The 11,004-nt window shown below is 41.0% G+C and overlaps 1 pseudogene; it reads left to right on the top strand.

Moving 5' to 3' along the window:
- The first annotated feature begins 9,091 nt into the window (after positions 1–9,091).
- Positions 9,092–9,708, top strand: LOC117928323 (annotated as a pseudogene).
- Positions 9,709–11,004: the final 1,296 nt, after the last annotated feature.

The raw sequence follows: 11,004 nt of genomic DNA on the forward strand, positions 1-11,004 counted from the left end.
CTCTGATCAATCGTCCTCTAACTCTCCTCCAAGAATGTGACTCCAGACTCAACCGACTCCTAAACTGACTCCCTACAATGCAAACAAGATGGATGAAGGACACGAGATAAAACTCTAAAAGACGACAATACAATATACAAGCACATGGTCCTGAGGTGGCAATTAGAAATCTGGACATATGACGAGAACTCTGGAGTCATAAAGGTGTCCACTGTGAGGTGGCTACAAATGTGACTAGAGAATCTCCATCAATAATCCGAGATAAAAGAGGTGTGAAAAACATACTATCACGAGATCAGTACTCCATCTATAAACATATATCTTTACCTTAACTTTCGACTCGAGCTCCATAAGAGAAAGATAATAAGGTGATCAAGGCGAATCTCTAGAAAAAAGTGTGGATGTGAAAATGCGCCTTTCACCTTTCCGTAATGAAAATATGAGCATCGAGTCGAAAATCAAACCAAAGATCAAACAAATGATGAGGTACTGAGCCCGTGATAAGCATACGGTGTAAAAAAGATGATTAATGAACATATCCCAAAGTATCAAGTGAGTGACAACCAAGTGAAGAGGGGGGGGGGGGGGGGTCAAGCCAAGAAAGAAAAACGAAAGCCTTAGGGAGAAAACATGACAAACTCGTCGAGTGAAAAACACAGTCCAAGGTGACATGATAAGGGTGATCCAACCGATACTCAAACTCATATCAATCTCTGAGCACTCTCAACTGGAGACTAAAAAGAGGGAGTGTGAATTCGAACTATGACCACAGAGGCTCTGAAAGCCCTCAAATGCACCCACGTGTAGGGAAGGAGTCCTAATAGAAGGATCTATGGCTCAACCTACGAGGTCAAGGCGACTCTAAATGGATATGGGTGGACTTTACAATATCCCTAGCAGAAGCGATCATACCCTCCGACGGTACGCAACCTTCTGCACGCCTCCGAAGAGACGGGGCGCTTCCATGCAAGGTGGTCATCACCTCCACACATGCACTACCTCGCATCCCAGGGGGTTTCCTATTGTGAAACCTCTCAAACTCTCAACGCTCAATGGTCAACTAGAGTGCATAGTAAATGGTGTGGGTGCATCCGAAAACCCTAGGAAGCTAAAACAGAATATGAAACACACTGGCCACACAAATATCCTGAAATCTAGCTTTGGGCTATACAAGTCTTCAAAGTTCAGACTCCAATCAGCATCAATATGTCGACCACCTCCAGAACGCTCCCAAACATAGATATAGCCCATCGCTAGACCCTACTCCTAAATCACTAGCTTGGTCGAAGAGCAAACAAGGCAGCAAGTCTCGTATCAAATACGAGATCAATGGAAAACAATGTCAACCGAGACTAGGGACTTGGAAATAAGGGGATAAGTGTGTGTCCCACATAGACACGCAACTCATGCAATCACACGGAATGAGAGAAGTCATGCAACAGACAGTCATGCAAAACAGGTATATATCATCCAAATCTACACACAAGCTAATCAAGAAGAATATCTGACAAATGATAGCATGCTCCATGATAACCAAGATAATATATAACCGAGATAATCAATCATGTCAAATCAAATGATATACAATGGTGAACCTATACATGTGAAGCGATCAGAACAAACATGGCAAAATCATGGCAAAATCAGGGTCACTATGCTAAGCAAGGTAAGATGAACAATCAACAACAATCCAGCATGTCAATGTCCCAAACAAATATAGTTATGAAGCACAGGAACAAATCACGGCATCGGAAGCCCCAATCAAGATAATCAATCATCAAAATCAACATGTCAAAGCCCAAATGAATATAATATCCATGCATGTCTCCAATGACATAAAAAACTCTCAATATGCAATCACGAGACAGGTATCCACTGATCGACTCATCAAACACCATATTTGCTTCATCTTAAGATCAAGCTTGACCCTCTAATCGATCCCCAGCGGAGTTGCCATTTTGTGGACCCCGCATTTCGGCTCATGTTTTTCCCACTCGATGGCGAGCTCAATTTTTATTTGAAAAAATTGATTTTATTTATTGTTTGAAAAATGACTTGGAGTCGCCACTTATTTTTGTTTTATTTTTAAAGGGTAAACAAAATAAGAAAGAAAAACCCTAAGTATGACTCCTTATTTTGGAAAAGGCGGTCTGTGAAAAACCGGATCGGGTTCGGGGGTCAGGTTACTTATCGGGAAGGTACGGTAAAGACCGTAACACCCCTCTAAGTCCCTAAAGTCGGGTCTCTACTAATAAAATGAAGCTGACATGGCAACGGATGAATAAATCAATGAATACTCAGAGCGAAACATGCACATACGGGAGTCAGAAAATGCACATAGACTAAACATAGTAGGAATGAGTGTGTACCTGAGCAGCGAACCACTATGCGCTATCAAGAGAGAGGGTTAGTGCAAAATAAAGAGCATAAACATAGCTCACATGTCACTAAATCGAGTACAAAATCATCAAAGGCACGCATGACACTCCACTCAAAATTCATTTTTATTTTAAAGAAATTTTATTTGATGTTGGACTCCCACCAAAGCCCGTTTATTTTTGCATAAACCAAATCCATAAATTCCATCATTAGGAATTACAAAATTTGATTCTTGCTTGTTTTAAAACATTTTAAAAAACGGAGGAGATATAAGAAATGTATGCCGAAGAAAATGGCAATGAATTTTATTGGAAATGAGTCTTGTGGAACCTATAGACTCTAAGAATGAAAACTTTGAAGACTCGAGGTTATTAAAAAAACCAGAATTTGGAATTACAAAATGAAGTTGGGAAGAATTATTTTCTACACCAAAAAGGATTGGAGAAAGGAAAACTAACACGTGGCGCAACAGAGGCCATGCAAACCATGCAGAAGTGGGCCTGGGCTTTTATGGCATTTTCAGGAGGGTATACCATAGCTGTTCTCATAGAATTTTAATCCATAAGCTCCTAGAGATAGGTAGCAGACTGACTTATCAAAGTGACAATGAAGGTCGTCTCACCATCAACGGGGACCCCACCATATAGAATAGAAGCTTCTCTCAAGGATCTCTTGCCACCTACTTCTGATTCTCATGCTAACATTGACTTGCTCTCCAAGGACTAAATATATTGGGCTGCCATATCTCCTGTTCCTGTTACTACCCTGTGGTGAAGCCGACATCAAATCTTTGTTTAAACTCAAAGCTTGACGCGAGGCTAAATGATTTTCCAAGTCATCACCAGTATCATGACCTGCGGCATCGGGAGAATAATCCTCATCATCTCTGGCAAGGTTCTCTTCTCGGCATTTAGATGTTCACTCACATACTCAACCACAGTCCAACCATTCACCTAGTCTCTGCAAAAGAGGACACGTGAACTTTCTGGCTTCACTCTTCTCAACGGGCCAATTGGACATTGGATTCATGGTCGGATTATCATCTGAACCGTCCAAGGATTGTCTAGGATAGGTTAATGTTCCTTTGGAGTAGAGCTTCTTGCAAGTAGTCCATACAATTGAAGTAATGAAAACTAATGCAACGCTTGTGAGGACGATGACTTTTATCATGAGACGAGCAAAGGAAGAGAACACTAAGGCTTGGTGTTCTGATTTGAAACATCCAAATTTTGGCATATACTTTGTCTTTCTCTTCCTAATCTTCCTAATCTCCCTGAATTCATCTTTACCGTTGCTGGATCTTCTTCCATGCCCTGCTTCTTCCGCAGTTTCGGAACTCTTCTACAAATCCAAAAACGCCATGAATTTCTAGAGAGAGAAAACGGGCTCGCGCGTAACATATAGGAGATTGTGGTGTGTTGATAAAAGCCTATGCGATGGCAGGGCTGCTACTTCTGGAAGGACCTGTGATTACTGTAGCTGTTTAGCCATGGTTTCAGACCGTTTCTGTTTGCATGGGATGTGTCCCACCGAAGTGCTGCCCACAGGTCATCATAACAAGCAGGGATTGGGTGCTCCGGCGCTGCCTCCGGCGCTGCCTCCGGCGATGAAAACCTGACTCAGATTTGCATGGCTGTTCAGTTTGACTTGCGCCGAAAAGGGTGGACTCTTCATCAGATGGGGTCAGTTTCTCATATGACCCATGCTTCTTATAGCTCCCATTAAGCGCTATCACTAGCTCATTGAGGTCAAACTAGGTACGATAGGCACGAACCTGAAGGCTCTCATCAGCGCTACCCTCATCATCGTCATTATCGCTATCATCATAATCAGAGCTATCTTCAGATTCAGTTTCACTACTGCAACCAGCTAGAGGAGCCACTAGTTGAAAACTTGCAATCGAAGATTCAGATGTTGCCGCAACCTCAGGAGTCGGAATTGTCCTTTGCATCAAGCCACAACTTTTTATTAGCTTCTGATATGACTCCTAGGAAATATTTCTCTTTTCTCATAACCTCTTATGAATTTGAGGGTAAGCTCCCTGATCTTCTTCGTCTTTTTGTCCTTGCCAGGTGGTTTAAGGCTTTGTTTCCGTTGACAATTGTCCAATGGCATTAGTATCTGCCCCTCAATGAGCTCGGATGTAGAATCAGTTCAAGAAAAAAATTCAAAACGAGTTTTAAAACGAAAACATAGGTGGGAATCTCACGAGAGATCTCAAAACAGGGAACATTGAAATGGGATAGAAATCAAGCAAAAGGGTGAGTATAAGCAAGCTCAAGATCCCAAAAACCGACGAAAATACCCGGTAAACACATTCAAACATCCAGATAGAATCTCATTTGATATTCAGATATCCCCATGAAAAGGCATGAACATGGAAAAATGAATATAGCTATGGAAATCATACTTGAGTCTCCCTCTTCTGGCAATGGAGTCACCCACCTCACGGCAACTCAAGTCCTCTAACTCTGAAAATGCACTAGCCGTCTTCCTCCTAGCCTCCTCTCAAGCTAAACTAACCTTCTCTGAAGCTCCAAGAATCTCCTCTTTCCCAAAGCTCTCTACTAGTAACCAACACCCTCCTTCTGCCAGACTCTGTCTCCTCTCCAAGTCTTACCTCTCTCAGCTCTCAAGCTCTACTATCCTCCTCTCAAAATCTCTCCCTCCTCTCTCCTGCAGCTGGCCCCCTCTCTAAAAGCCCCTCTCCTCAAAATATCTCCTCAATGGCCAGAAGAAGGATCCCTGCAACTGGCAAAACGGTCTGCAGCTTTTGCAGATTCCTTGGACACGTGTCATCTTCTCATTGGCTTCCTAATCCCACTAACCTGATTCTTCAGCAGCCAATGAAGAGGCAACACGTGGCCTCCTAAAGCTGCTCCACCTGGCCAAATAAGTATCATAAAAAATGACCCTACGTGGGGGTCTACATATATCTATCAATTATAATTTTCTATTCATAATTTATTAATATCTCTCTAAGTTATGTGTTAGAACTTGGTGACCCAATTTTATTTTTTTTTTGGTCCGATCCAAAAAGCTCACGGTGTGACATATGTAGTGAAAAAAAATTATGTGCAATATATGTGCGACATATGTGCAAAAAATTGGCGGTGCGACTTCATTGTGATGTTTGTGTCTATGCAAGACTCGTTTGATACTCTCCCATTTTGTACCAATTTTTGACATGCTGGATTATTTTTCTCTTCTACCCGTGGTTTTTCCCTTCTAGAGCTTTTCACATAAATTCATGTGTTCTTAATTTTCTGATTGCCTATTCTCATTTTTCCGTAACATAAATCACTGGGTTTTATAATATGCAGAGTCATAAGAGAATTAATGTCTAATATTATTTCAAACAATGTCTAGTACCCACTTCTGGTGCCTTAAAGCAAAATGTTGCATTACAACATGCTGCACCTTCCTCTCCTGCGGCCCCACCAAAAATAGCTTGGTGGCTCTTGCTGCAATGCCAATTGAAGTAGTGTACAGTGCAGATGTTTTGGATTTCATTATCACGGATCCAAATTATTCTTCTGAAAAAATATTTACTTAAAATAACAACACTAACAACAGTTTCCACGGTTTACAATGAGAAAAACTTACATTCTCATAAATGAATATATGGAACAAAATGCTAAATTTTCATTTGAAATAGTTAAAATTGCATTAAGATTCCTATGTACAAAAAAATAGTAATAAGTGGACTACTCCAGCCACCTAAGAAAAAAAAACAGTAATATTAATAAGTATTAAATTTTAAATAAATAATAATAAAATGAAACTTACTGGTCATCAACTGGAATGACAATAATATGCTTGCTATAAATCCTACGAATGGAATTGAGAAACCTCGGCCATATCTTTTCGAGACGTGCAACAACCTCCTCCACAGTGTCCGCAATCCACGTATTCGACCTGGTCTGTGAGGCCAACTTCCTCGTTTTAGCAACGCTATGCCATAAACAAAAAACGAAAGCATTTAACTATGTTAATTACAACTAAAAACAGAATATAAAACTCGAGATTTAAAAATTTATACCAACCTAATTAGCATGGGCAACTACATTTCGCCCGTATCTTAGAAATGGTTGTACATCATCTGATACATTTGCAATATGACAACCAATCGGCCTTCATTAGGCAAATATTGAGTTTAGTCCCGTTTATGAGTCCACTTATGCATCATTGCTAAGACAATTTCACCAGTCCTACCCTTAAAATCGAGAATATCATTGGCAACCAACAAAAAAAAAAAGCTTTCCGGAAGGCCCCAAAAATATGGGGTGTAGAGGTAAGCTAAGCATCCTTCGTCTGCATACAATAGAAAATTTAAGTTAAAAAGATAGAATATCAAATTAATAAATTAAAATATAAAATACACAAGTTAAAACAAATTTTTGTCACCTAGAAAAATGGGACCCCTCCAACAAGCTAAGGAAATCATCAAAATCCCTAGTTCGGAATTACATAGATGTTCATATCTATGCAATAGCCACTACACACTCGCCCATTTTCTACCAATTTTTGACATAAGGGATTAAATATAGTGGGTATATGATATCTATCAATTACAATTTTCTATTCATAATTTATTAAGATCTCTCTAACTTATGTGTTAGAATTTGGTGACCCAATTTTATTTTATTTTTGTCCCAAAAAGCTGACGGTGTGACATATGTGGTGAAACAAAATTATGTGCAATATATGTGCGACATATGTGCAAAAAACTGGCGGTGCAACTTGATTATGATGTTTGTGTCTATGCAATACTCGCTTGATACTCCCCCATTTTGTACCAAATTTTGACATGGTGGATTATTTTTCTCTTCTTCCCGTGGTTTTTCTCTTCTAAAGATTTTCATGTAAATCTGTGTGTTCTAAATTTTCTCATTACCTATTCTCATTTTTCCGCAACAGAAATCACTGGGTTTTATATTATGCAGAGTCATAAGAGAAACAATGTTCAATACTATTTCAAACAATGTCTAGTACCCACTTCTGGTGCCTTAAAGCAAAACGCTGCATTACAGCATGTTGCACCTTCCTCTTCTGCGGCCCCACGAAATAGCTCGATGGCTCTTGCTGCAGTGCTAATTGAAGCAGTGTATAGTGCAGATGTTTTGGATTTCATTATCACCGATCCAAATTATTCTTCTGAAAAAATATTTACTGAAAAGAAAAACACTAACAACAGTTTCCCTGTGTTTACAATGAGAAAAACTTACTGTAGACCCCCATGTGGGGTTTGTTTTGTTGCAGCATTGTTTGGCCAGGTGTCGCGCTCCTAAGCATCCACGTGTCAATTCCTGATTGGCCATCATGGAATCAGAGTAGTGCTTTTGAAGGCCAATCTGGGGTCGACACGTGTCAAGGGGAATCAGACAAAAATCATTTTGGCTGTTATTTGAGGGAGAAAAGCCAGCTGCATGAAGAAAGGTGGTCAGGCCGTTAGAGGAGACCTTCTTTTTCTTCCAGCTGCTGAGTAGTGGTGCAGGGGTGGTTTTGCTGCAGATATTGTTGGAGGGGCAAATCTGGTAGAGAAAATGGAGATATTTTTTAGGTATCCATTGCTTTAGGAAGGCGGCAGAGAGAGCTTTTTGAGGAGGAGAGCTTTTGTTTGGCCGGGAGGAGGGGTATTTGTTTGGAGGAGAACAGAGGATAGCTTGAAAGGAGCGTATGAGAAAAAAATAACCAGGAGAGGAAGAAGAAGTGAGAGCTTTTGTTTGGTTATTTTTTGTGAGAAATGGCAACTGGAGAGGAAGCTACAGAGCTGGGATTTTGAGAGAGAGAGGAGAGTTTTTCATGCTAGTCTGAGAGATATTTTGGGGAAGAGGGAGTTTCTTTTCCGGGGAAAGAGGTAGCTTTTGAGAGTGAGAGAAGATTCATGAAGCTAAGAGCAGCAAGCGGGAGGAGAGTGGTGGTTTTGGTTGCTGTTTTCTGGCAGAGGGAATGAGCCTTAGTCTGGAGCAAAGATCTTTGAGAGGAATTCTGAGCTGAGCTCTTACCGAAGACGGAGCAGGGAGTTGCAACCCAAGACTAGTTGAAGAAGAGGCTTTCAGGTGTGGTTGTTATGGCTTTCCAGTGCACCTTCATTTTTTTCATATTTCTCATGACTCATTCTCTATGATTTCATCTCTGCTTGTTGGGTTGCTGCATTTTGATGATTTATTAGTTTAACATTTGAAGAGCTTGCTGCATTTTTACGTTTTACCCCAACAAACCTCTTCTGTCTTGACCCACTAATTGTTATACCCATGAATAAAATAATGAAATGGTTTCTACACATTTGTTAAATATTCCATGCTCTGTTCCTGCTCCTTTTCTTTTGTTCCTCTGTTTTCCTTTGAAAGAGACTATCAGGCTTTAAAACTGTGAATCTGGGGAGGTTGGTTGATAGAGAATGATGAGGATATGAAGAGGAGATGGGCAGCTATGGGATCTGAATCCGAAAATGCCTGCATAAGGTGGATTGCCTTATTACTTCACTGAAGAACAGATACGAGAATTGCTTGATTCTATTGGACCCCTGTGTGGTTTTGATCTTGTCAAGGATAGAGACATAGGGAACCCTAAGAGATATGATTTCTGTGTTTATCAGGATCCAGCTGTGACTGACACTGCTTATGCCACTGCTGCAGTTGTTGGCATTTTTCGGGTTTTTAATTTTCTCTTTGCACTCTGAGTTGGTGCAACAATTTCAGTAGCTACCATGGGCTTTGCACAACTCGTCATTGGCCCAGCTGGCAGTAGCAAGCCAACCTGTTGCTCTAGTTTGTATCAACACTGTGAAACCATACCGCGGACATTTCATATTGTGAACTTAGATCCTACTGCAGAAAGTTTTGACTATCCTATAGCCATGGATATTAGGGAGTTTGTTTCCTTGGATGATGTTATGTAGGAGCTTGGATTGCGGCCAGATGGTGGCCTTATGTACTGCATGGAGCACCTTGAAGAAAATTTGGATGATTGGTTAACAGGTGAATTGGATACTTACTTGGATGATGACTATTTGGTGTTTGACTGCCCAAGCCAAATAAAGCTTTTCCGCATGTTCTAATGCTTCGGAATTTTGTGGACCATTTGAAGCGTAAGAATTTCAATGTTCGTGCTGCGTACCTACTTGATTCGCAGCTCATGGCAGATGTTATCAAGTTCATTAGTGATTGCATGGCATCTCTTTCCACAATGGTCCAACCCGAATTGCCTCATGTTAATATTCTCTCCAAAATGGACCTTGTAACGAACAAAAGGGATATCAAAGACTACGTGAATCTGGAGACCTCGGTTCCAATGAAGAAGTGGGAGATCAGATTAATGACTTGAAGAGGAGATTTTCACCTGGTCATCCCAAGAGCAGGCATTCGATGTTGCAGTTGAGGAAATTCTCTCATTGAATTGGCACCAAATTATGACTGTTCAACTCATGAAAATGTTTTTACTACAACTCCAGGTGCATAGAAGATGATGACGGGCTACACCCTAGCCTTCAACTTCACCTTTCACTCATCCTAGCCTCCATCCAACCTATTGTTTCATGCCCACTGCCTACCTCATGACACCCATTTCATCCATTCATTACACCCAGCTGCTACAACCCATTCCACATAGCCCCATCCTTTATGCCCCCCTTCTCACTACCCGTATATATGCTTCATAGCCTTCATCCCTATTCCCATGCAAATACCTCACTAATCACCACCCTACTCTCTAATGCCCATCTCACTCATTCTTTTCCTCACCACCCCACCTTCATTATTTCATACCCATACATACCATCTATTCATCCAATACCCATCATATCCACTATGCTCATCTTTCCACATCATACACCTTCCATACCCATTTTCCAACTCCACCATTCAGCCTATCTCTCTTACAGTTTCACCATCTCTCCCATTTGTCCTCGTCATGCATGAATTCGTACGTACATATCTCCATGGGCCGTTCCGTTAATCATTCTCTATACCCATTTTTGATCCTCCTATACCCATCGTTTATTTTTCTTGTATCCATTAAGCCATATTTTGACCATCATCATCTCCTCTATCATACTTTTAGTATATTTCTTTCCTCCCCGAGTACATGAAGCCTCAGTTTGCTAACAAACAGCCTTGCTTCGGACGCAATACGTGGTGATGTATATCAGCATCGAAGGAAGAGGATGCTAGATAGTCCTTCAAGGAAAGTGCAGCCATGCATGTTGCTATTGACGTGGCGGATAGACCAAAAGACTGATCCAAAGATCTAAGAAGAAATAATGACCGATAATGGTGAAGATACAGTCCTCAAAATTGATCTTGGGACCCTTTGCTCTTGTGCTGAGGTATTACAACACGACTACGTCGTGATCATCACCAACCTCTAGGGCAAGGATTGCGTGGCGCACCTACAGACATTCCTGGAAATTTTCAGTGAGTTCCAAAGCTTAGTTGTGCAAAATATGAATACCCTTGAATATATGACCAAATTGGATGTTCTCCCACGTGACAAAGCTGGAGTTCTCATTCTAAGCACACCTATGATGGATCCTGAAGTGCACTTCATGATCTTCTTAGCAGTACAGAACCTAGGCCTAGCCATGGCAGATGCCGTGGTGGAGGTGATGATTGTAGAGGCAAT

This window comes from Vitis riparia, chromosome 13 (assembly GCF_004353265.1).
Source record: "Vitis riparia cultivar Riparia Gloire de Montpellier isolate 1030 chromosome 13, EGFV_Vit.rip_1.0, whole genome shotgun sequence".
Taxonomy (NCBI): Eukaryota; Viridiplantae; Streptophyta; class Magnoliopsida; order Vitales; family Vitaceae; genus Vitis; species Vitis riparia.